This window comes from Euwallacea similis, chromosome 21, assembly GCF_039881205.1.
Source record: "Euwallacea similis isolate ESF13 chromosome 21, ESF131.1, whole genome shotgun sequence".
Lineage (NCBI taxonomy): Eukaryota > Metazoa > Arthropoda > Insecta > Coleoptera > Curculionidae > Euwallacea > Euwallacea similis.
The window spans coordinates 1,575,370-1,603,241 of NC_089629.1; positions in this window are offsets into that span (position 1 = coordinate 1,575,370).

Sequence of the window (27,872 nt, forward strand, 5' to 3'; positions counted from 1 at the left end):
ATTCACGCCCGAAGCATAAACAAATAAGAAGATACGATCTCAATGGACAAAAATGAAAAATTAATTTAACTCTTGTGTAATGAGGCTTTTTTCGATGGGCGGATCGGATGGGTGGCCCGAGCGGCACTAACTCATGTCTGACGTGATATGGGCCTCCCTTCACACATAGCCAACAATGAAATTCATTTACTTCAAGACCTTCAAGGCGAAGTGGAATCATTAATTTAAGCGCATAAAAATTCACAATCATGTCCGCTTCAGAAAAGTCGTTTGATTAATATCGCACATTCTGGGGCCTTCCTAACTTGGGACTTAAGCTATTCAAAAGAGAGTTGTCAGGAGTCGGAAGAAGGCAGTGCAGAAACTTTTTAGAGTGTTGTCAGCTATTCGGACGACATTACGCGAATTCGAAAAGAGACTCGTCGTCGCTGAGTGGCAAAAGTTTCGTAGAAAGTCGAAGTACAAGTGAAACTTTAGAATGAGGATGGAGTTTTTAATGAACTATTTAAAACCTTGCTCCGATAACATCCCGAAAGTTTAGCTCAAACAGAATGAACAGACGAGAGAAGATAATATTGTTATCTAAGAGTTTCAGCCTATCCCAATTGTAAGGTCTACGACGTTTGCGGAGGCTTTTCCCACTGGTATGACATGGTATTCGGAGGACCACAGGCCTGTTAAATGATAATTTGAATTTTGCTAATAAAACTCGACAATAAAGCTTCATATGAAGAGTAATGGGAGTTTTATTAGGTCATAATCCATACACTCACATCAAGTAAGTAACGTTCATTGAAATTTATTATTCTAGAGACAGAATAAAATAGGGCAAAACATATTGGACCTAATTGTTTGAATTCGAGTTCTTCTAAAACAAACGAGATAAACTTGCAAAGAACCTTTTAACCCCTGACTGATAGGGCGTTTCTAAAAGCAGACATCAAACCTTTGCAGGTAACATTAGAATTAATGAAGATCGTTAATTTAGACGGAGCACCAAACCGAAGCGGGAGGTAAAGGTCGAGAATTTATTTACTATGTTTGTAATCGAAAAATAAACTATTCGAAAAGCGATTTCGTCCTTTATGCGACCTTATTTAGCCCTTTTCGTAATGAGTATTTGCTGACATTCCAATCTGATCGATCAGAATCGAATAAATAAATTCTGGCTGGTCTATCCCTCGCAAGCTTTGATGTATGAGTAGCACTAAGGCGTGTGATCTTCGACTATATCTTGTCAAGTATAGGTACATGAGATTCCACCGACCTTAATAGGAGGGAAAATAAAAAAAATATTTTTACTGGTACTTTGGCACTGAAACTCCTTAGAGTGACATACATAATTGATACAGATAGAGAGCTAGAGGGAGAAACCGAAATTGGTAGCTGAAAAAAATTTGTAGCCACCACCCTCCTAGGCAGCTATTTGTAATGCCATCAGAAATTTTGAGACAGTTAGGGATGAGAGCAAGGAGATTCCACTTATCTGAGGAATCTGGAAGTAATGAGTCTAATTAAGAAGGTAGAGAAATGGAAACTGGAAGTTGCCAACGAGGAAACGCGTAGATATCAGATTAATCCAACTAAGCAAATCTGGACGAGGAGAAGGAAGAGGAGATTTTCGTTAGAGAAACATTAGAACCGCTCGCTTTACCTGTGCCCCTGTGCCACTCGATGCACTAAAGGTGCGGTTATTAGCTTTCTCAACGAGTCATACTTCTCGCAATTGGAATCCTTTCGGCATATGTACAATTCCAACATTGCGCCGATGTTACATACAGGGTGGTCCAGAAATAAATGCCAAAATTTGAATCAATAATAGAACTCACAAAAAGCAACATCTTTATCAAAGTACATTTTTTGCGTAAAAGGTATAGTTTTTCAGTTCAATTTGTTAAAAAACTCATCATAATTCCGCTATCTGCCTGTGGCATCTAAAATTGTTTATCTCATTTCGGACCCTTCGCATAGGTATCTTCTGAATTTTTTGCCTACCTCCTAATGAGCATGTTTTTTTTCGGATAATCAATAAACGCGCATAGCTACGTAAAAGGAAAGTATTGGTTATTGGGCATGTTGAGATATTTATTATCAAAATAAATAAAATTTTTAACTTAACGAAAAAAAATAGATGTAAATACCCTTGAACCCGATTAGAGTGTCCACGGGCTTCCCTATAAGCTAACACCATATCAGTGCACTCATTATTTGCAAAACGCGGTATTTTACACCAAAATTCCTCAATAGCTTCAAACGCTATCACAATAACAGAAACGATACGTATCAGTCGCAAACAATGCGAGCCTGGTTGTGCATCTAGCTTGAATCACGGTGAGTAAAAAACTTTTCGATAATAAAATCTTCACAAAATACTACGTATAGTGGATTCTGTCTATAAAGTACTCTCTAGAGAGCAAAAATAGGGTACTCTATAATATAAAAAATACAAGTAAAAAATTCATATTTTTTACATATTACGTATATTACACACATAAGCCTTTATTTATCTAAAAGTCCAAATAAATCTAATGGCACATAGTAACATAGATACGTACAAACTTTTGAATATAATACATAGTATATACAAGAATATATATGCATTATAAAGAGTACAAATAAGTTTCCGCCGTCTGATCAAAAATTAGGAATTTATTGTGAAAGAACGGTGCTTTATGTTCTATTCAAAGTATTGTCCATCGCTGGCCACTACTTTTTTCCATCTTTCTGACAACATTCGAATACCACGTCGGAAGAACTCTTCATCTTTTGAGGCTATCCATGAACCGATTCAATCTTTGGTATTTTCATATGATGTAAAGCGCCGCTCCGACAGAGCATGTGCCATCGACTGGAATAAGTGATAGTCAGATGGGGCAAGGTCTGGTGAATATGGCGGGTGGGGTGGAGGACATCGGAATTAAGTGTTTCCAAATAGGTTTTGACCGGCACCGCAACGTGCGAACGAGCATTATCTTGTAAGAGAATAATTTTGTCGTGTCTGGAGTAGTAATGGACGCGTTTTTCCTTGAGTGCTCGGCTCAATTTCATTAATTGTGTTCGGTAGAGAGTTCCAGTAATGGTTGTGTTCGGTTTGAGCAAACTCATAATATATGACACCAAGCTGATCCTACCAAATACACAACATGAGTTTATTTCCATGAATATTTGGTTTGGCTGTCGATGTTGAAGCCTGGCCAGGTGGTCCCCATGATTTTCTCTTTTTTGGGTTATCGTAATGGATCCATTTTTCATCGCCAGTGACTACTCGATGCAAAAAAAACCCTTTTTTTATACCTGGCAAGTAGCATTTCACTCATACAAAATCGGTGTTCAACGTCTCTCAGCTTTAATTCATAAGGAACTCAATTCCCAACACTTTTAAACGATGCGAAGTTGCTTGTTGAGTCACTTCTAATGTAAGTGCAAGTTCTTTTTGCGTTTGGGACGAACCTTCCTCAAATAATACTTCCAATTCCGTATCTTCGTACACTTTAGGTCTTCCACTGCGTTCTTTGTGTTCTACGTCAAATTCACCGTTTTTAAATTTGTGAAACCACTCGCGACAACTTCTCTCACTTGAAGCAGCCTCACCATATGCTTCTACAAGTAATCAATGCGCCTCAGCTGCAGATCTCTTCAATTTAAAGAAGTAAATTAAAAGTTCCCGCAAATGATGCTTATTCGGCGCAAAACTTGACATAATTGAACAAAACAAATTATGTGATGCTGATAAGGAGTCACTAATATTTCAAAGTTAGTTCAGGTTAGTTAGTTGTTATTAGATGACCAAACTTGCGATAGTACATTTTATATCTGGCAATTTCAGATAATCTTCTGGTGGGGCCATGTTTTGTCAAATGGCGGAAACTTATTTGTACATCTTATACATTCATGCATATGCTGATGCATATGTAAGTAGTATATATGTACGTATGTTTACAGGGTGGGCCGTCGAAAATTTTCCACTTGAGTTTGTGAGCGTTTGCTGAAGAAAATTGAAAAATGCTCGGACCTGTCAATTCCCCCGAGTCCACATTCTGAAGTACTTCAGAATGTTTCAGGTGTTATTAGGCGGCATTCGTGTATAATCCACGGACGTAAGTTTTCTAAGGAAGTTGACTATGCGGAATGATTTTTGACTTTAAATAGCCTCATGTCCGATAACACTTTGAACAGGTGCTGTGTTATTTTATGGAGGTTGATAGTGGCCCTTTTCAATATTTACTTGACTAAAAATGGTAAGAAACTTAATTTTTGATGACGTACTTTCTCGAAAACTACTAATCAAAATTATGAAAAATTAGTGCCGTTGAAAAGATAATTTAGAGCGTTTTAAAACAAGATGCCACTCGACACCTTTTCCATTAAAAATGTTCAAGGTTACTGGCACCTCTTCCAGACGGTGACATTTACTTTCATAATAATATGAAAGGAATGTGTCTCCCTTAAATCTAAAATTAACGGGTCGTTTTTAAATTTTCTCCAGCAAACGCTTACAAAATCAAGCGGAAAATTTTCGAAGGACCCTATATAGTACATATTGTGTATTATACATATGTATGTATGTACCTATACAGGGTGTTTTAAAAAAAAGATTCAGGAATGGAGGGTGTGATTCCTTGGTCCTTTCTTAGAAAAAAAGTTCCTATTAACATTGGGCCGCAAACGCACCGTTTTCGAGATACAGAGTGTCAAAAGGAAGATTTGTCAAAAAAAACACGATCAAAAACAGTTTTAACTTTTTTTCCTTACTTAAAAAAGACGTTCCACATGTCCACCTGCCATTTGTACACAAAATTCACATCGAGTATTGTAAATCCCCGGCGCCTTAGGGAAACCACCGGACCACCATCTGACTATAAGGTACAAATGTACTGTACACCCAGAATTAGCAACGAAATAAAGAGAAAATAAAGGACGCTATAAATGGAGTTAATATTATACATGATACGTTATAATCAGCAAAAAATCAAGAATATTTCGGCGGGACCAATAAAATGCGTACTTAATAACCAGAAGTACGTTATATCCCATGTATGTTATAGACGGAATCCACGGTACTTCGATTTCTTAAAATTCATTGGCGATTTCATAGAGCGGTTTTAATAGGTGAAAATAACAAAAGTAAATATGAGTTAAAAAAAAATTATTGGACAAAAGATGCTACTTTTGATGAATTCTGTTACTTGTTCAAATTATGACACTTATTTCTGGGACACCCTGCACTTGGCAGTATTTCTTTAGCTCTCCTAAGGTAGGCTTAAAGTCATATCTGTCCTGGCGATTAGCCAAAAATTTCAAATCCCTATGGCACCATACCAAATTGGCCCAATAAAACCGAACTTATCTCCCATATTTACATAGCAGTAAAATAAAAGTGGTCGAATACTCGTATTATGAGCACTGCATAGACTTGCAACGGAACTTTAATAATATATAAGGGTCATTAATTTGGGAATTGTTGCAGGAATTAGGGAGTATTACAGAGCGTACCTAATTTATGTGTCTCGGTGTTAACTCAGCTTTCGAACATACCAAACAGCTTTCGGCGAATTTCTAGTTAATCGGGCATTATGGCGGCGCCTGGTTAATATTAAAGGGAATAGCTTCCAGGGATGGCAATATTGCATTAATAACCCTCATGTTACTGAACTCGACAAAGTTTAGAATAAATGCATCGAAGAGCAGGAAGAGAAAAGTGTAAACTCACGAGGCCGATCCAATAATTAAAGAGATGTCCTGCGTAAACAGCCTTGTACGTGATCAAACTGGCGGTAATTACCCGAAGGCCAGATTGTTTATGCCCCAAGTTTATCAAAGAGAGGTAAATCATGGAAGTCGTGATATCCATAAAGGCCTTTTCGGACTTAATTATCGTCACGTGCAGCTTCGGTAAGCAGGATATTTTCAGGAGGCCATATATGCCCGATTTATGGCAGTCACGGTATCATTGTTTCGCGGGAGGCTGCGCAAAAATTTAACACATGCGGTTTCGGATTCCCTTGGTTTGCGTAACCGGTGGTCTTCGTAAGGTCTCCTTCTTGCTGACATCCCTTAGGTCCACCTGTATCCATTAATATCACCATTACTTCATTAAAGTTAACTTACGTCGAAACTCAACAATTTGAGTTTCTCGCGATCAGCTCATGTACATCGCATGGCTTTAAGAAAGGGCTCTAGGAAATTTTTTACATATAGCTCATCAAAAGGGCTATGGCCAGCAGGTCCCAAGCCAAACTTAGTAAAATTATTTAGGAGTCTATCCCTGGAATCCGAAACAAACCCCTCCTGTATAATGATACAATTACCTCTTTGCAAGACGATGGCGACTGAAGCAAGTAAATCGAGTTAGGTATTTCCATGATTATCTTTTTTCTTGTTCAGAGAAACGTATTTGACTGGGGAGGGTTGGACTTCCACAGTCATCAGCCCTTTTTATGGTAATAACCGCTTCTTTGTCGTCAACCTCCGAGAAGCCTGTCAATTTAAATTTTGCAGAGGCATTTATAAATTTATCTCTATATTTAATCGATGAGGTCATTTCTCACTAAATTAGCGAACTTACTAAGGGGGGAACACGGCCAATCTCTCGCAACAGAGTCGTAAACGAGACCCGAAATTATAAGTTTCAATAACCGACCATTTATCATTCTTCGACACTAAATAAACAGCCAAATACGTTATAAGCAAATTGGTTACCTTTCAGTAGGTTTTTTTAGAAAAATCGGATTTTAACAGTTGATTTATTAAAAGTTGAATTTATAGTGTGAAAAGGGGGGGGGGGGGGGGGTCACTAAGAGACCGACAACAGAGGGTGCCGGACCATGGTGCAGGTGCACAAAATTGTAGCTTTGATTTCCGAGCCCGAAATATGATGATCTGACCGAAAAATAAAAACCACATCAATGGAATTTGGCATTGATGAATGCCGAAGTTAAAATTAGAACCACATATCAAATCACTAGTATTTTCAGCTGTGCAGTTCCACAATGTTTCAAGACAAGGAATCAATACCTCCCGTAAGTTTACCCCCTGAACGTCTTCCTTCTAAACAAGTAAACCTAATTGGACGTCGAACTACCAAACTCAAACAAGCCGCTCATTTAACAAGAGCCCCGGTCAGTTTACCCTCGGCGAATATTTATACAGGGTCCAATTTCAGAAAAAGAGTGACAAAAAAGCTAATGCGATAACACTGGTCCCCATCAGTCCTCCGCAATGTGTTTGCGTTACAATGACCCCCCTTCGGCGGCATCAGCAGGAATTTGATTTGCTGGATCAAAGTGGCCGGATGGATAATTGCGTGCCAGGAATTGCTTGGTGTCTGGCTTAGGGTTGAGTATTGTCTTTGGAAAAAGGAGCTGAGAATTTAATTTAATTATTCGTCGCCGCCATCCGACACGTGTTTGATCTTCGTTTTGTACCCAAATTTGTGATTGATGTTCCTGCAAAAAATTAGCGCCAAACGTAATTTGTTTCATGGGGCGTTTAGGGGAGCAAATAACAAAGCAATCAGAAATAAAAAATTGCCCGAATGCCGCTCCATACATACGCAAGTAGGACAACCCTTGACAAATCACTGGCGATGCAAAAAAGGGCCAAAGGTCCGAAAATAAATGTCAGAATTTCGCTTTTAAAATTGGCAACTGGTTATTATGCAGCAGGAGCATGATGGATGGTTTTTCCCTTTCGGTGGATGCACATAAGCGCTACGAAATACCCGAGGAAATTTAAAATATTATAAACTAATCCGATAGCGAACGAGCAACGTCAATTAGTTTCAAATGCACGATGTAAGCTGCCTCATTACCAAGACGGAAACAAAAGATGGGGGCCATTTAAAAATATTGTTGCAATAAATAAAAGTTTTTAACATGGAAACAATTGGACCACCTATGAGCAGCATGGGCCATTAAAGAAATAATAATCTCAACGATAAAAGTTAAAAGTTCTCGTAAAATGTACCGCTATAACAGTTGCAACTTGCAACCGTCGTCATTGTTTCTATATTATGTCGTCATTAAAGTACAGACGGAAGATTTCCTCCTAGCTAAAAACTGGGTCAAAGCTCTATGCTTAAACAATATTAGTCGAAATTGTAAATTATTTACATTTGTGCCAGCACCACCTTAATTCCCAACCTGCCTTGAACGATTATAAAGTGCTCATACGTACATGGTTTGCCGACGTGGGTACTTTTTATTTATGGAACGAGGCGGTACCGTAAATCACCGCAGTTTTTCTCTCATATATTCATAAGCCGCTAACTGCGGGATAGCAAAAAGGCTTGGACCTTCCCTGTATAACCTTTCATAGTTTTAACTGTCTAACGTAATTTATGGAGATTGTCCTGTCGATGGGAATTAATTCCAAATTAGTGTAGAGTGGCCATTTATTTCCAAAATTGCATTAGTTTGCTACGTCTTGCTATGTCTGAAAACTAAGTTTAAGTACCCAAAAACCTGGACCTTCTTTGGACCTTAAACGTTCAAGAAGTACGTAGGAACACGCCCAACCCTGGTTAACGGGGTCACGATTAACGGCAAACTTCTTTGAGCCGGGACTGCCGGAGAACCCAGAGATGTTGGGGAGGTCCTTCATATTAAGCAAAACAAAGTGGTTTATACTTAGCATAATGTTTAATAATAGTTATTCAATCCATTCTCAGATTTTTTCCTGGCAGTCCGGTCCTTAAAACTCTCTGTAAAATCAACAGAAAGACCTTTTTCCGATCATTGCCGGTAAAAGGATCAGAAAATCATGAAGCCATCTGAACAGGAACCAGCCATTTCATTACTTCAGAACAATTTTCGTTTCCCTGTTTTCATCGATATTTCCTAAACAAGAAACTTGGCATAATAATGCATACAGTGCCACTCTAAACTACGACCCCCCTTCCCCTTAAAACTTTTTACAAGTTAGCATTTTTTTAAATTCAAAATCAGCATTAAATGGGACAAAAAATGCCATTCTTTGACTTTTGTTAATTCTTCTAAATATTGTTTATGTCGCCAGTAGGGCACTCAAACACGCATATTTGGTTGGTGCAATAGCAATGCCTCTGAACTGGGTGGCAAATTCAGAACCACACCCCACGGCCAAGGAATGATGAGAGCACGAGCATCGGAATCAAAGTTTGAGTCTGGATGGGTCTATTATATTTTTGAGTGCTTAGGTTGAACGTCCGGGGGTACGTGTGGACACGACCACCACCTGTTAACAGGGCCGTCGACCGGCGAAAATTTAAAGTGTCACGAATGCCCGCAAATTTAATTAATTTGTATTAATTTTGCAGCCCAAACTTTCTTCACTTCGCCCTTGCTTTCTAATTGATTCCTCCTCGTGGTTTCCCTATCGGCTCCCATACTTACCGTTCAGTTTTCAACAATCCCATCTCAAGTCATCTTCTGTAGACTGTGTAGCAGTTACGCCAATCCTTCAAGTAAATCTAAGACGAACCAGATTAGAAATGAGGTCCACATCCAATTTGATACATTCCAGTTTTTTAACCGCTGTTTTTGTGACATAAATTGGCTCATCTTCGTGCAGTCCCTCATTCCATACCGTTGCCAAATCTGAGAATATTTTTGACGGGTATTTGCATTAATCTTCATAATTACCCAATATCGTGACGTAATCCACGTATGGCCATATCTCTTTCCACGCTGCAATGCCTGGATCCAGATCGTCCCAATGCCAGGCTGGCTTTGTTGTTGCTGGCGAAGAGGAATACAAAACGAGTCCAAAAGATTGTTTGATGAGTAATATGTTTTTGTGGGATATACAGTTTTGGTCCCATAAATAGCGCACTCTATTTAATTGGGATAAAGTGATTGTATTAGGAAAAAAATAAAATGAATTTTATCTCATTAGTTGTGTTTATGTTACTTAATCTTAATATCATTGAAAAAATGAAAATTTATTTCATAGTTTTAACATAATCTTATAAAATGAAATAAATTTAACTAAAGAAAAAAACTAAAATACAAAGTGTGCTATTTATGTGACTAGGACTGTACATACACCTTTTGGATGGACATAGATAAGTTATTACGATAGTCTCGCGCCTTGTGCACGATATAGTTCTTAGATTTGCTGTGTTTTTCGTTATATTAAATATGTATCAATGTTTATGCAAATGTGCAGTGTACCCTGTAGTGTCCTTTGCATTTTGGTGCAATTTAAATTTCTAATACTAGCAACCTAGCAAATTATTCTTCTAGGCGTCGTAAAATTGATATAATCGACCTTTCCAATGCACACGGTCGAGAATTAGGTCAGAGCTTTAATAATTTATTTAGAGCGGTAGCTCTTTCTTAATACACTTGTTTACTGTCTGCCTGTAAAATCATAGAGAACGCTGTAAACGGACTAAATTACATAGGGATCGACGTCAGTTCTTACATGGTAATCATTTTCTAATGGGGATTTAAAGGAATAATTCCATCTTGTAAAGACTCGCCTTGAGGAAGATTTTGCCCCTTTCCAGTTTCAGCTTCCTGGAAAATATAATAATTAGTCACAATGATCCCTGCAGCAAAGCAAACGACGTATCCTTTATGCATAGAGAATTTCTCTATGCATTAGAGAATTTTTAGATGAACGTATCTTATATCATGTTTATTAAATGATCATATTAAAGAAAAAATTTAACGGGCTAATGTTCGAGGATTGCCAAAGATATTCCGAATGGATACCTATCCATCTTCCGGGAAATGTCCTAGATATTCCTGCGCAACTCTTGCATTATGTATTCTGTGTTTCATAACACATAATGCACACTTGCATTGCAGTTACGTGTTAAAGTAAACGGGAAATTATTTAAGGCCTCCTCCAAATCCCTTTCAAGTAAAACGCGATAGCGCCTCGCTAGTAAGGAAATGGCTGTAAGAGAAAGGGCCAATTATTTATCACTTGACTCTGATCCGGCCAAATAATTTTATGTAGAATAATAATAAGAGTAATTAAAATTAAATATCGGGTAAGTTACTTAGCGTGGTACGTTAATGAATTTGCAACAAAGCCTCAAAATTTACAAAAACCTAGCAGGGCCGTATTTAGGGAAAAAGATTGATGGTCATCCTCGGCACAGGAAATACCATGGAACGAAAGTAAGACTGTCGAAGCCCGTGAAAAACTGCAAAGGAAGAGTGCATTTTCTAGACCGCCGGAGATATATCAAGGAGGCTCCTCAGCCCAAATTCCCATGATTTATCTCTCAGTGCGGCAGCATCTGCTCACAACAGAGTAGGAACTCAATAAAAGGAAAATTTAATTTCCTTTGACAAAAATGAAACTTTTCGTCGCAGCTCATACATGTTCGTCTTCCATTCCATTTATTACCCTGGGGTAGTGAACTTAATAGTAGCATAGTAGGAAACAAAGTGGTTTCAAATGTTCAGGCTCAATTGCGATCTCGTGCATTGCACCTATATGCACTAAACATGCTTGACTTTCAACAGCCAACCGAATCCTAAAGCACCCGTTAATATGCACGTAGTCCGCTTCAAAACGTCAACGTTGATGCACGCAATCGGTTACACTGCGATCCGCCATAGTATCCGTTAAAATTATATTTCCTTTTATAAAGCAGGAATTATGTCACTTGTGTATTTTACAGCCTTTTTTCGTGACACGTCAGTGTAAACCACTCTAATTGGCTCAGTGTCTGATGTCGGAGAGTGCTACAATTCATTCATTAATGTACGCTATAGTACTCCGACGTAACCATATACACTGAGGCCCTTGTTGAAGTCTGGTTTAGGAATAAAATGCTTCCTTCGCCATGTGTAATTCCCACAAAACCCGAGTTGAGCCATATGCTAAAGTCGTCATCTTATATTCCCATATATCTTTCTTCCCTCATGATATATGCGACCCGAAACAAGATGTTAACATTAGCGCTGCGTGTTCTTCATTAATAACTCCAGTCTCTCGCACAATGCCAAAAATTACCACCTGCAGATTCTTAAATTTGCGACCGTTCGCCACGAGGATTAAACTGCCATAATTTAAATTACACATTAGGGTATTTTTATTCTTCGGTGTAAAATATGGAGTGCATTTGCAAGAGGTCGTAAATAGTCTGCAAATAGCTTCTTATTACGACAAGAATGCTAAAACGTAATCTGCAATAATCAGTAGTTATGGTTAACCGAAAGCATTCGAAGCAGCTCCTCTGACAATAATTACCGGCGGCAATAATTTTCTCTTTTGATATATGTAGCCCAAAACAAGATGTTAACATTATCACCCCGTGTAGTTCATTAATATCTCGGACTCACAATGGCGGGTCGGGCGCCCCCTACCGGTACGAGTCGAAGTCATTTGGCAGCTGAGCCCAAACAACCCGAGATGTCGGCGGGAGGCCTTTCTTGGGCATCCGGCAAGACTGATTTCTGGTCGGAGCTCAATTAGGCCCTTTATGTAACTGGAATTAATTCCTTACGACGCGGAGTTGCTGATATTCCGACTTGTCAATTTGGGAGACGTTTTGTGCGAAATTTATATAATAAATGGTGCGGGACTTGTCAAGGGTTCGGTTACGAGACACGGTTGCAAATTTACTGTTAATTTGCTAAATTCCAGGCAAGCTGATGGCAAGGGCACTGACCAAGGGATTTTTTTTGCAATTTTTCCACTCACATAAACGAGTTATCGAACGGAATCCGTAAAGAAATTTAAAATTATTTATATCTACAACACGCCACAAAATTTTTGGGCGTGTACGTACTGAGTACCCCACACGTAAATAGGTGAATACCATCCGGCGGGGTGGGGTAACGCTACTTTACCGCACGTCATTTTATTTTGGAACATGTTGTGGCGACCGCATCAAATTCAGTGATTTAATTACTTCATAAAATTGATGCGGTTGCCGATAAAAATATTGCAAATTGAGTGCGTGTGGCGCTTAACAAATCTCACTTCACCAGCTCGCTTTGCAAATTTCCCTCGCGTGCGGTAATACTCTTCTTACTGCACTTTTTATTTCATACATTATTAAATTATATTATACGTACTGCGAAATATGACATATGACGCTATGTAAATTAAATCCCCTGAGATTTTAATATAAATTCAATTTCAGGAGCGTTAAATTGCTCAAGAATGACTATGAATGACCATGACCCTAGGAAAGCCTGGGCCGTTTCACTATGATTTTTCCGAGTGGTTGCAACTAAAAATATTTACCAAGTTGGACCTATGTAAATTACGGATTACGAAACTAAGGCGATTCCTAATGGGGCGCCGAAGCTACTTTGAGGCAAGTCTTTGCAGCGGATCTGACAAGCACCAGACAAATCTCGGCGCCTTCCAAGATTAATTATTCAGGAAGTCCAAAACAAGTGGCCCCTGCCGTCTAATGTATTCCTTCAATCCCTAAACCCTTATTAAGCTCTTTTACTAACCACAACACGGGGATCAGGAAACACTTTCCCATCTTGGAAGTTGGCGATGGACTCTGGAACAGCCGTTTTGGTAGACCTACTTGTGTAAGCGTCCCTTGCAGTGCTAAATTATTAATTTGGCATTGTAGAGATTGGGCAATGGGTAAACTGTGAGCTGGAATTTCAGAGTTTTGGATTTTTTTAGTTAACGATGAAGAGATGTCCGGCAATTTCCATAGACCTTTCCATTCCATAGTACTCATTCCCTGAAGGTATCTTATGAGATTCGCGTAGAAATGATGCCTTGATATCGGCGTTGGTTTTAAATGATTGTAAAAGTTCATATGTTTAATCATAACGATGCTTTGATTACCTTCTGCCAGTTTCTCCGGCAGCCATAACTTGCGTTCGCTTTTTGGTTTTTCGGACAATTCATCGCTCCCCTAGGGCCTTATTAGTCAATTAGTATGCTGAGGTAGTCAGACATCAAACTAATCAAGACCCTCAATAGATTATAGTTTGTGTGAAATTCTAACACGCCAGCAACAAGGCAAATACACGTATTACACATTTGCCAATTATCGTCGATACAATGCGACTTCCAGCTACCTGCCGTTTTCGATTAGTGTGAGAGCGCTAGGATTAGCTTAGTGGTAATTTACACTTATTTTGGCTGAAGAACCAGCCCAGGTACTTTGCATCAAAAATTGTTACGGTCAATTTAGTCACTTTAAAAAACAAACATAAACCGGCCATAAAATACAGGGGATAAGATATTACGGCGACACATTCTCGCACGTCCATAAATTTAAAGCCGATTAAAAGATTTACATAGATAACAAGCTCCGAAATCGCGTCCCACCAGAATATACAACCCAAATAATTCCTCATATTAATTTTTCAGTATTAAATTGCTGCCTTTCCGTCCCATATTAGGCATGGGGCTAATAAAATCTGTATTGACAGTGATAATTTATGCAAATTGCCCCACAGAGATAAGCTTAATTTCATAAAATGCAACCAGCGATTATTTCAATGTTCAGTTTGGGATGAACGGACCATGGGAATTGTTCAGAAATGAAGAGGAAATATTACTTTTGGCTGTTGGAATTGTGGAAAAACGGTTTGCCTGATAAAAATTGAAGCCGAAGCTTTTCTCATGTCTTGTCTCATCTCATGTCTACGTACAAAAAGTATTAGCTATGTTCATTCGAATTGAAATGTCTTGCTGGGAAAGGTGAGGAGGAGTAGAGAAAGAATGCCCATCTGCTCCTCAAGAGGGAGAAATCCAAGAATCCTGAATGAATACTGTTGGATCTCAAGATGATGTGGAACAGTTACAAAAGCACATTTATCGCTCTGAACAAAGTTAACCTTAAAGATAGCATCAACAATTTCTACAAATCGCTTCGCTTTTTTGACTTCAGAATTCCTAGTGCATATGCAAAACACAGCGACTGATGAATGAGAGGAAAGAAAGAGCTAGAAAGATTAGTGATCAAAAAGCTACAAAATAACAAAGAAAATATAGACCAAAAAATTGTAGCATCAGTTACACTCAAGAAGCAAAATCGAGATACTGAAAACCTTCTTCGAGTGAAAGCCATAATGAATCTCCTCCAAGCTGTGGAGTCAGAATTTTATCCAGGGAAACCTGAAACAAATATTGACAATTCGATTGGTTTAATCATAAATGGGGATCAATCGAAATTGGAGACTTTATTATTGTACAGGTTGGGCCAAATTGAACTCTTTTAGAGGGAAAATGGAAGTGTGCGAAAGAGACATATAGAGCAGGCATCAATTGCACCAATTTAGTCAGTCATAAATATGACTATACTAAAATAATTTTCTCAGCTTTACAAAACGCATAAAAAATGTACATTAAATTAAAAAAATTCACCAAAAAAATCCGATCTTCTCTATATGCATATCTTTAAGAGGAAGAATGAAAGTTTCTACCTTCGTTTCTGATCGCTGGAGCCCTGTAGTCGTTTTTTCTGGATGAAGAATATTTTTTCTAATTTTCTAATTTTGCTCCCACCCAAGCAGCAAATCCAGTATTATTATTTCAGTTTGCTCCCCTATTGACGGGCCAAAGTTACTGAAATCTTCAAACACCAAAATAAAGAACATCAGCATACGCATTATTTATATTGGTAATAATGGTTTCGTTATGACATGAAACAGTTCTTCACACAGCAGGAGATAAAGTTGAAGCAGGAGTTCAGGAGCAGTAGACAAGCCTACAAGCTGCACCAGACTAGTTCTGTCTCTTGAACTCACTTGAATTCCTAATGAAACATACAGGTTCTTCTGCAAGACATAGATAAATGCAAAGGATTTAGAAGCTGTGGACAGTTCTTGGAAGGTTTTAGAACTGCATCAGTACTTTATGGAATGATAAATAGATTAAAGTAGTACCCAGTAACGTCGAGATGCTGACTTGTGTTGGTTGTTCGAGATTGAAAGCTGATGATAACTAAGTGTCTTTAATAGCGTGGCTAAGTATGAGCTAATTAAGATTGGAGCATTAGATATGCAATATTATAGACCCGTTGAAGACACGAACTAATCAATATTAATTTAGTGACGTGCTCGAGTTTTAAACGATTCTCTTCGGTTTGTTTGTTTTTGGTTGATTGAATAATGAGCTCCAAGTTAGTCCGAGAGCAAGACATGTGGTACACCTCTGAGACTATATAAGCTCCGAAGAATTCATTATTTAAATCATCCTCGGTTTTAATAAAATTCACCCACAGTGAATATTGTTTCCTCATCATCACCACATGAACGTAAACAGCGGCTCCCGCCTATTATTCTATCTTCCTCTAGACAAAGGGCAGTAATATTAATAACTGAATTACTATAGGATTTAACCGTCATTTACATAGATATTTCCTTTGTGTGTCTTATTTATACACAATGAGTGACGTACCCTCTATATTGGGGAGGTTGAGACCTGAAAGTTTAATCAGATTTTAAGCTAAATAGCTGGGGATCGAGATAGTATGCTTTGTCTAGAATAAATGTTTGACTCTGTAAAGTTTTAGGAACTCCAAGTGCAACTAGAAATGCAAATGCTGATAGAATGCTCGAAATAATGTATTCGCATTTGTACGACATGAGGGGCAATAATATCTAATAACACTAGTGAAAGATTCGATTAAGCTAGAAACCCTCGCTTGACCAAATATAATTATCTTAACAACCTCGGAATTGGATTTAATTTATACTGACACGTCGGGGGAAATAAGAAGTGAGAGGATTAAGAAGCACCGAAGATGCGGGAGATAAGTCTTGGTAATAACAGTAATAAAAAGGGAATTACATGTGGAAACGTATCGGCTTTAATTCGAGCGGACAAACAACACGTAAACACGGTATATAGATAAGAAATTGTGCACTGATCCTAATAGATATAATTTAATATTGGGGTACTGTCCCGAGGCAATGAATTTACCTTTAATAACTTTAAGAACCGTATAAAATTCCCTTTAATGACGTATAAACTTTTGACAGCTATCGATCATGATCGGAAGGTGGACGCAAAACTTAATCGACGATTTAAGTTTAATCGGAGGCAGGCACGGACCTATATTTAAGGAAATTATCAAAATAGTTTTACTTGTTATAGTTTTTTAGAGTTATTTCACTGAAATGAGTTTTATGGGCAGACTAAATTGTTCGTTGGAAATGTTTTACCACAATGGGAAGGTTTACACTGGAGGCTTTATATCCGGTTGGAATGAGGTGTAGCCACGGAGTTATGTGGTTAACATGCTGCGAGCTAGTGCAAGCACTATATCGATAAATGTGAAGAGAATTTAAGTAATAAAAGCATTTTTCTATAAGGTGTATAAATAAGTTTCCGCCGTTTGACAAAACATGGCCCCACCAGAAGATTATCTGAAATTGCCAGATATAAAATGTACTATCGCAAGTTTGGTCATCTAATAACAACTAACTAACCTGAACTAACTTTGAAATATTAGTGACTCCTTATCAGCATCACATAATTTGTTTTGTTCAATTATGTCAAGTTTTGCGCCGAATAAGCATCATTTGCGGGAACTTTTAATTTACTTCTTTAAATTGAAGAGATCTGCAGCTGAGGCGCATTGATTACTTGTAGAAGCATATGGTGAGGCTGCTTCAAGTGAGAGAAGTTGTCGCGAGTGGTTTCACAAATTTAAAAACGGTGAATTTGACGTAGAACGCAAAGAACGCAGTGGAAGACCTAAAGTGTACGAAGATACGGAATTGGAAGTATTATTTGAGGAAGATTCGTCCCAAACGCAAAAAGAACTTGCACTTACATTAGAAGTGACTCAACAAGCAACTTCGCATCGTTTAAAAGTGTTGGGAATTGAGTTCCTTATGAATTAAAGCTGAGAGACGTTGAACACCGATTTTGTATGAGTGAAATGCTACTTGCCAGGTATAAAAAAAGGTTTTTTTTTGCATCGAGTAGTCACTGGAGATGAAAAATGGATCCATTACGATAACCCAAAAAAGAGAAAATCATGGGGACCACCTGGCCAGGCTTCAACATCGACAGCCAAACCAAATATTCATGGAAATAAACTCATGTTGTGTATTTGGTAGGATCAGCTTGGTGTCATATATTATGAGTTTGCTCAAACCGAACACAACCATTACTGGAACTCTCTACCGAACACAATTAATGAAATTGAGCCGAGCACTCAAGGAAAAACGCGTCCATTACTACTCCAGACACGACAAAATTATTCTCTTACAAGATAATGCTCGTTCGCACGTTGCGGTGCCGGTCAAAACCTATTTGGAAACACTTAATTCCGATGTCCTCCACCCCACCCGCCATATTCACCAGACCTTGCCCCATCTGACTATCACTTATTCCAGTCGATGGCACATGCTCTGTCGGAGCGGCGCTTTACATCATATGAAAATACCAAAGATTGAATCGGTTCATGGATAGCCTCAAAAGATGAAGAGTTCTTCCGACGTGGTATTCGAATGTTGTCAGAAAGATGGAAAAAAGTAGTGGCCAGCGATGGACAATACTTTGAATAGAACATAAAGCACCGTTCTTTCACAATAAATTCCTAATTTTTGATCAGACGGCGGAAACTTATTAGTACCCCTTATAATTTATTCAATTTTCCCAATCAAAATATTTCCTCTTAAAAACGAGCTTGATGATTCGGCAGGAACTACGAAAAGTAACATCCACATGCCATGTCAAGGAATCGTATCTATTATATTCTCATTAGATGACCAGCCATTTTTGAAGCATTAGCTATTTTAATCCGTTAGAAAATACGTAGTTTTAGGTGACAAATGGGATTCTGCATTACGTGCGAAGCAATGTCCCGCAATATGACACGAATTACACAAAATATAATTTCGCTAATGAAAATCTTAATCGTAACAGGTGTTACGTAACAGCACTTTTGGTCGGGAGTGTTTTGATGCATCCTTTATGTAAAGTGTACTCCAAAGATGCTTCGTTCTGAAGCGGTACATTGGACCTGAATCACTAGAACAATCTCATGCATTGGCGGTCATGTTCTCGAGTGGCTGGAAAGCACATTGCGTCTGGGTCGCTGACCATCACCGGGACACCAGTCAAGCTTTCAGTTGCTCAAATTTGCCAATGCCTGTTATCCCTGAACCGGGAAATGTCGTTTACCTTTTAAAGCAAAATGACAATAACAGCAAAAATAACTACCCTTTGTCAGTACTTAATGTCGCCTAATTCAATTTTTCCTAGCAGTAATTGTCATACTTCCTGCCCTTTCGCAGGAGGGTGGAAACTTCAAACATCCAACGTCATTTTTGAAATGCATGCCATCTGCCTTGGGAAATTCGGTGAAACTTTTTAATCTGATAAGTGCAATGTTTTGTTACCAGATACCATCGGAATGGGCGCACAAAGTGCGAAATGGAAACTCGAAAATAATGTTGCGGATCCTTTTGCATTGGCGAGGAAATACCAGGACCTCTTAGGTTTCAGGCTTCGCCAAAATATCTCCTCGCAAGCCCTGTCCTGAAAATCATTATAAATGTTATAGAAAACTGGTTTGTTGGGGTGGCATTTGTCCCTTCACCGGATGACTTTAAGAGGAGGGTGCAAAAGTGATTGAGGGTTGAGGCCTGTAAGTTGTTTGAGGGCTTATCTAGACGACGCGATACGAAACCGAACATCGGGGAGCATCTGGGGAGATAATGTTATTCTCGGGGGGAGGCTCCACTCCACAAACCAAACCGAAAACTAATTGAGTTGTGTGCAGCCGCACCGAGAGACTCAGACTGGAAAGCTGATATGAAACAAATGCAAAGCGCTGTTTTCCCCTTCCAGAAAATCTTGATTATGACAATATGACGCTGCTGTGTCTGCCTGCTATAGCCCCGCTTTATATTAAATCGATTAAGATATTTTCCATAAAGATGCTCTAAAAGGGGGCGATGCTTGTGAATACTGAAGAAGTACGTAAAAAATGAACTTAAGAAAAAATATCCTCGACATAAGGGGTGGAATTTATCAACTCAATTTGTCGTTGTTCGGAGGGTTGACTTCAATGAAATTTTCGGGTTTAATTAAACCATGAAATAAGAAACAAAGCCCAGCTCGATATTAATCTCATAATTTGTGACAATTCGCCACGGCTGTTGCCAATTTGACGGCACATCCCTCGCAAGGGTTAATTTCTTCACAATTAATGACACCCGGCCGGCATTTTCGGACCATGTATCAAATTATCGAGGGGCGCAACCCTTTCGAAGGAAATTTTATTAGCTCCATTTTTGATGCGACACTTGGCCGTCTAGGTTTCAGGGATAATCATTAGAAATAACTGTTTTCGTGCATAACACACAGCTCAAAGTAGACCTGTAAAATAGGCGTTAAAAAGAGAGGTCAGGGTTCGTGGTCAAATGCTTTCAAATGTTCTCCTGTTTAATGCATGAGCGCATTTCAAGATCTTCGAACTCGGTTTTGCACAATGGAAACATGTGTCCTTTTATTGTTTTAGTAAATGGCGCAGACTGGGGACGGTTTAGCATCGAAATCGACGAAAACTGGCTATTTTTCCTTCCAGCGAGTTGCTTTAGGGGTTTTAGAATGCGTAGGTTTAGCAAACTCAACGAAAGCTTTGAATAGGCACTGGCCTCTTCAATGCAATAGTGCAAAACAATACCAATAAAAATAATTTGCATAAAAGAGTGGTTATTTCGTGATGTCAACAACGTACTTCGCAATCCAAGAAAACGTAACAAACAGAAATATTACCTCTCATGCTGCATACACTTGGTTGATAAGATCTTGTCAAGAACTCAAACAATGAATATGTAGCAATAGTAATGTATGTGCATATAGAGGGAATTGCTACTATTTTGCTGTCACGAATTATAGATTTTCTGTAGGAAATCAGGCACAATTTGTACGTAATTTACCGTCATCAATCCTGCTTCCTTAATTCATTCTTAATAGAAATTAGAAATAAGATGTTATCGTGTTGCATTGTTTCTTGTACCATTCTCCAGCTACTTTATGCAATAACAATACATCATATTTCATTTGATTGACTTCGCTATTTATTTGCATTATTAAGCCATATTGGTTGTCAGACAACAAGTAACTTGCATGCGTGTATTACAATGTAATGTTATTTTCATATTATATAGCCCATACGATCAGGGCTCTATAATAAATTGTGGCATATTTATTGAGCGGAGCAAAAAAGATGTAAAAGAGTGCAAAGATGATTAGAAGAAATAATAATTACAGTGTTGCATAAACGTTATTCACCTACGTTGTCTGAAACCATTATTCACTTATTGTTCTCCAATTCTTCGGAAATTGCCACAAATCAGCTGTAATCTTCCTATCAAAGGAAATGCCTACCTAATTTGGGGTTATTAATTTTTGAAATATGGTCCTCAGAATTTCAGGCTCTCTGAATCATGGGCACAGGGAGAATGACTGCGTTTACTACCTGTAGAGAGTTCAATCACTTATTCAGGAAAATCGTTTAGTACTTTATTGTGAAGAGGTCTAGTTTAAGAAACAATCTCAATCCCATGTCATTCGAGTTAATTACTTAAAGTTTAGGTTCTTTGTTCGAGACAATTTGGTTCTGAAGAGACTTCGGTCCCAAAATTCACATCTTCGTGATTATTACAAAATTGCTGAAAACGCATCCGAGAAACTAACTGTAGACACATAAGGAGTGCGATTCCAACAGTTCATTTTACGACAAACAACATTTATTTCACACTGTTCTATTCCCAAAACCTTTGAAAATTATGTGATGAGCAAGTTAAAGAATTCGTTTATCTTATAAAAAAAGGTCATTCAAAAGTACTGCGACACGCTTCAGAGGGCCTCCCCTGACACCATTTTAACAGCATTTCCTAATGAGCTTCATAGATGATTTTAACATGTTGACGTAGAAATCCAAAGAAAATCGCATAATTTGAAACATGTCAAAGCTGCGCCTTGCGTGTGTAAAACTGCAGCAATCATTGTCGTTACTTGGTTGTCCATGAGTATACTATTGTATGAACGTCTTCATGAACCAGAGTCTCCGGTCGGACTCAGACAACTGGGGTTTTGATAAATATATGCCAATACAGATCAAGAAAAGCTTGAAGAGGTACAGAGTGTTAAAAAAACAGTTTGTTAGAATATCTCGATAACAGTCATTGATACAAGCAGGTGATCATACGGCAAGTCAAAGCATATTTGCAAGTAAGCAAAAATTACTTTTACCGGTGGGGTACTTGCGGTTAAGCGTTAAAATTAGTTTGGACCACTACTTTTAACTAAATATAACAATTATGTTTTCCTAATTACTAGGAATCCTAAATACTGAGAATCCTAAATACTAACAATCCTAAATACTATCCTAAATATTGAGAATCCTAAATACTGAGAATCCTAAATACTGAGAATCCTAAATACTGAGATGTATTTAATCTTATGAGCGCACCCGATATGTGGAATCATCTTATAATAATGTCATGAAACATTCCAATAAGATGTAGGACTCATAAGTTGGGAACAGAGCTAATGTAAACAGGAATATGATAAGATTCGCGAGGGAAAGAGCATATTTGCGCCCATCAAATTAGGTAACGCACGAAGTGCCGTGATCGCAAACCTATCGAAACGTCATTCACGATTATGTAAATGCTTTCCAGATGATGTTACTGCTGTTTTATATTCAATCAGCCATTGGCGTTCCTCCAACTGCCTTAGAGTCCCACTTAAGGAGGAAAATAAACCCATATATACATAGTATGTATAAGGAAGCAAGTTCGTCTTCTTCCTCGCAAGAGGCGGGAAGAAATATAGGCCTAGAAGAAACCATTTAATGCTATGCTTTGTCACTTCAATTACTCATGTTACTTAGTTATAGAGGGAAACATTCTTTTCGCCAACTTCCTCTGGCACAAAAACAGGGTAATTGCGCAAATTAAAACAAAGCAATAATTTAAAATTGCCTTATATCCTCTTGCAAGAAGAAAGTGAATTAAAATCGAAATTGAGGATATCGCGCCGAGTAGAACCTACATAAGCAAATAATAGGCAGTTACAGGAGTCTCGTGGAAGATAAATTTAATTAAGAACCAACCGACGTACATGTAGATATAAATTTTGCCCGTTCACGTATAAAGTTGCAATTTATCTATCTATCTGGGCCCAAGCTCAAGCAAAGCACTTTTTGATGAACTGCGTTCGCAAATTTCTTCTTCCATACTGTTTGTTTTTCAACAATTTTCGCTAACGAAGTATCAGTGTCTATCGAGAGGCGATTCCTATACTATTGCTGCTGTGTCGACGGAAGTTATACTGGTCGATGTAATTCTAAAGTGCAGGCCTTTGAATTGATCCTGGAACGCAGCGAGTCCAGCTATTTATCTATCTGCCCAAACTACAACCGCGTGCGTATCCCAGATGATTTATCGCAATTTCTGCTGAAGATTATTTCCTTATAATTGTGGTTTATAGCGCGAGGCAAAATTGTTGCCCATATATTTCATCCTTGGAAATTTTGTTTGGACATACCGTGTAAACACTGACGATTTTTCATTAACTTCCCTCCCATAGTTCCCATAGAACTCCGATTAAATAGCTTCTTTAGCAAAATATTTAAACATAGAGTTTTTGGGATCAACAAAAACGGATTAGGAATTACAATTTGAATTTCATATCGTCAAATGGACCCTTTCGGTCGGACCCAATGAAAATTTCGATAGACCCAAACTCGATTTGCATAGGGGATACGCACGGTCCTGTTTGTGTATGTTATGAATTTAGGCACTAATTTACTTTCCATGTTTACCATTCAGTTAAACGGCAACATTATATCTGTGTATATTTAGTGCGTGCGGAGGGTTGAGTATTTATTCAGTTATAGCAGAGAATATTGATCAATTAAAGTTTGGCCACATTTCAAAACATAGAAACCAAAATTTTTTCAAATAATTGGTTTTCAACTTGCTGCAGTTGTTCCGCAGCTTCTACGTCCCTGTAGCTGCGCCAAACCAACTATTTTTTACGGGGATGTGATCCACAAAAAGAGTACATTTCTGCATTAACTTCAAATATTCAAGCGCTTAAGTTTTCTTTTTTTTTAATTAAAATTTTTTTAATTAAGATTAACATTCGCTCTTTACTGAGGGCTCGCACGGAAATCACATCACATACCGGTTTTTATCAAGCAACATAAACGCACTTTCTTTGATTTTACGCTTCTTTGATGATGGTTGGCGTACTGGCACGCACGGTCAAACAATACAAATTAATGTTGCAATATTTGACCTGACGTGACCTACGCGATAATATGAATCGTCCTTTACAGGTCGTACTTAATTTCCCCACTCGCGGATCTCGTCGAGCCTCATGTGGCCATCATTCATCGTTACTTTCCTCTATGGTACTATTATTCGTTGAAGAGCCTAAATATGATTTTCCCAATAAAATATGGCTGCATTGCAGCCCATCTCTCGTTATATTTTTTAAAGCCCTCCATCCTTAGACTTGACACGTCTACAGCCACTGTACCGAATTCTCAGGACAATCCGCCATATGGAGTAAGTGTTGGTTTTACGCAGCAACATTATGCCTAATGAACCAGATCTCGCAGACATTTTCGCTTGAAACCCAGCTAAACTCCAAGGAGGGAAATCATTTTAAAAAACGCATCTTCATCCCTAGTGGGGGAGGAAATCATTTCCTAAAAACCGTGAAACGTCTATTCTGTCATTTCGAGGGTGCTTTTATGCAAGCCACACGTGCGTCGGCCTGATGGGATTTGACTGATAGATTGGAAGAAAATTGGAGGGTGGTTGGGTTTAACGCAAAAAATTGGAGCCACCCTTATTCCTCGGCTGATAAATTTGCGGATTAGAGAGGGGTAAGTCTATGGAGAATGGGCTTTTTATCTTCAACTAAGTCGTGTTTGGTTTAATGAGACCATAATAGTAGACGATGACCCTCGGGGGAGGCTTCGAACTTCCCTTATGCCAGTACAATATGCTCGTAGTGACTTCGAAGATTGCCATTAAGATTATGACAATTTGTAACATCCCGTTTCTGAACTGGTTATTTGGATGAAGCACTGCAAATAAAATCTTTAAGAGTTGTTCGTCTGGCATCTATAACTAAGTTAAGCTTTTTAAATTCCAGAAACGTGGCGGTTTATTTTGAAAAATTCAGTCTCTGTGTCTGGACACGTGCGTCGCCATCCAGTCACGTGTCTCGTCTATGGAAGTTGGCTGAAGCTCGTATAAATTGCACGAGTTTATCCCGGTGTATCGCATACTCTATAACTGAGTTAATCGAGTTGGATTAGTTTAAACTTTGTTAGGTTATTGCAGTTATATGCATAATTCGTGCGTAGGGATGCCGCATTGCCCCTCCTCGGATAATAATTACGCAAATCAGAGCCGTAATTTATTTATTTGTGTATTAGTTTAAAATGTATCGATATGCGGCAAGGTCCAAGCCCATTAAAACTTAACCTGTCCAGATCTCGCACCCGATACACGAAGAAAAATGTGGGCAGCGCTAAAATAACATTTTTTATTCAGGCGTGTAACAGGCACAGTAGTCCGAGCACTCGGTATATAATCTAGCATCGCCCCATGATGGATGCATCGTGGTGGGTAACATGGCTGTTGGTGGACTTGATTTTTTTTCTTATTTCAGTCAGTTTCATTAATTTGTTCACACAAAATGTGCCGAAATTGCTTTAGATAGTTCGTCGGGAGATTGCCGGCCGATGGCGGATGGATCTGAAGTCTCAGTGGTGATCAGCAAAGATAATCATTTGAGGTGTTGATCTACGAAATTCTGTAGTCATAGATCAAGATGATTAAAACATTACCTGAAAGAAATACAATTAGTGCTCCACAATTAAAATCGAAACGGTAAATTTTCAGGCTAACACTGATTTGATACCGGTGCAGAATACAGAAATTCTGTGTCAGGTAGATGAAATATTTCACAAAGAGATAGACAGAATAAATATCCACAACAAAATTCAATTTGGTGTCAAAATACGAAATCTAGAAGCTCCAAAAAATAAACAATTGTCGGTCACCTAAAAGGAAAGTAGAGTTTTTTTTTCAGTTCAGCATTATTGCAAACACTGAAAACAAATGCTCTAAACGGACATTGGTCAACAGCTAATTTTCCCCATGCATTACCCTAATTTTCCATTTCGACGTTAATTCGTATTGTTATTTGATTTGGCGTTGCGGAGTGTGTTTTTCCGGCCGATATGTTTTGAAACGCCGACCGTCCGACTGTCCGGACAATGGAACTCGGCGCCAGTTTCAATTCCAAATTGCGTAATTAAAATTTTCTGTGACAATATAAACGACAATGGCTATTGTATGACATTTCTCTCTTTTATGTTTCTTGTCGTCGCGAGAGGCGGAAAACCGATTTTTCAAATTTCAACTAGCATCTGTGTTCTTCCATATCAAAGAAACTCGGAGCAATGACGACTTATCTATTTCTCTTTCATTATATTGTTGCATTACTTTAACACTCCACTACGTCTTAATGGAAATATAAAATATGCGATATGGCCAATCCAGCTGCGACAAATATGCGTGAGGCAAATTTCAATTTTGCACATAGTGGAGAAAAATTAAGTCATTTAAGGCAATGAAATGAGTTGCTTCGGTAGTTGAATCGAAAGGTTTGTGTTCTGAAATGTAACATTTAATTTCTGAACCGACAGCAGGTGCTTTGATGCGGGGACCACCCGGAATGAAGTTAGTAACATGGGCGCGGACCAACTGCACTACTCCTGCAGCAGTATATACTACTGTGACCATATAAACTATGGTAACAGTCGATATCCTGTTACACAATCTTAAAATATTTGGTTTATTTCGAATTAATACGTTGTTGTTTCGGTCATTTTCCGAGTCAGTAACCGCTTCTGTTTAACAGATTCGGACGGCTCGTATAAATTCCTGAGATTTTTCTAAACAATTTATTAATTCTGTCATAGTACACTTTGGGTGCCTCCGGGTAAAATCCAAACAAAAACCCTGTATATACGATTTGTTGTAGTCTGGTAAACTCTGCATTGGCTGAAAATTAATTGAATCGGCAGTTGTTTAAGCATCGTAATCGGTTGCGGTACGTTTGTGATACCTACTTTGAAAACTCCATTACTTGCAGTCAGGCAACTCGAGTGCGGTAAAGTAGGGTAAGAAGCAAGGGAACCACTTCCCTTGCCTCTTTGGTAAGTGTATATTTCAAGAATCGAAAACTTGCAGTAACTGTTTAAGACGTTTAAGAAGCTAGGTACTGATTGAATAATATTTGCTTGTGTGTTGCATATTGATTCTATGTTGCATCTCTGGGAATTTGACCAACATATTGAAGCTTGTCATTACTTCCTATACAGCTCACGAAATGAAAAATCCATTGGGTTCAGGTCAGGAGATTCTGCTGGAGCCACGATACCTTGATGATTTAGGAAGTGTTGAAGAGTTATGTGAGAAAGATTTCCACATAGAATACCAACATATAGGAAAGTTTCAACGCACGTAACCGTAAATTCAGTTTGATTGACACATTTTGAAAACTTTGATAACTATGGAGCAGGACCCGTGACCTTCCGACAAATAATATCTTCAGGGAGAGCGAAGACAGCGAGCACAATTTCAGCAAATTTCTTGGGGGAGCAAGATAAATGGGGAAGTTCAAAGTGCGAAGATGAGTAATGGCACTTAAACGAAGAACCAAATGAAGGAACATCAGGAAGTCTTTAATTATTCAGTTGAGAAAATGGTGATATTTTATCTTAGAAGTAAAAACCATAATTCTTCAACAAAATAGAGAAACAACAAGTTCGGTGTGACCAGAATACATTAACAACTTTGAACATACTGTAACGATGACTAACGAGAGAGGCCCACGATTGTCCAGACGATCCTTCATTCGATTTATTTCAAAACGTTGAA